Raw genomic sequence first — 835 nt, forward strand, 5'->3', positions numbered from 1 at the left:
TCACTCTTTTAGCATCAGTACCGCTGCCACCCCTCAAAATCCCCCACTCAAAATCACCGGCTGAGACATCACACTCTCCCTACATCCAATCTTTGTGCTTGTTCCTCAGAACCCTCTGGCAGCACACATGCCACCTTCTATGACCCTCTGACCCATCAAGCGCATGGCTTACAAATCCCTTTCTCTGACCCTGCAGGATAAGATAGCCCATAATAAGTGAGAAAAAGCCGGGGGTGGGGTGGGGGGGGGGGGGGGGGGGGGGGGGGGAGCGCAGAGTACCAGATATCTGATTCCTCACTCTCTTATGAGGAACGGGCCCTGGAGATCGCAGCGTTGGTGGAGGAGAGAGCAGTCACTGACATCAAGGTTGACCTACGCCTCGGAGGTGTGGATCCACTGCCACTTCACCCAGTTGATCTGTCTCAAGTGTGTCTTTCATGTCAGTCAAAGCGATCCTTCCCGCTCAATGACCACATATCTATCCATTCTCTCGCAGGATCTACATCTATTGGGGCTAGGACCATCTGGAGTCATCACCCCCTCCCCCCGCCCCACCCCCCCCCCCCCCCCCCCCCCCCCCCCAACCTCCACCCCCATCATGCTGTTGCTGGTGACATCAGTGGAGGGAGGAACACGAAGGGAGTCAGCAGTCAGAGATCTACTGGATTCCAGGGCCTCAGCTGGCGCCCAGTCAGATGCCAAGCCTCCGGAGAAGGTTCTCCCAGAGCTGGTGCAAATGCTAAGACATGGCAGTGAGCTTCAGGAGGGGATGTCAGCAACATACCAGGGAGTGCATAGCGATTGGAGGAGCCCCAAAGGCTACGGGTGCATTGGG

This window comes from Scyliorhinus torazame, chromosome 5, assembly GCF_047496885.1.
Source record: "Scyliorhinus torazame isolate Kashiwa2021f chromosome 5, sScyTor2.1, whole genome shotgun sequence".
NCBI classification, from domain to species: Eukaryota; Metazoa; Chordata; class Chondrichthyes; order Carcharhiniformes; family Scyliorhinidae; genus Scyliorhinus; species Scyliorhinus torazame.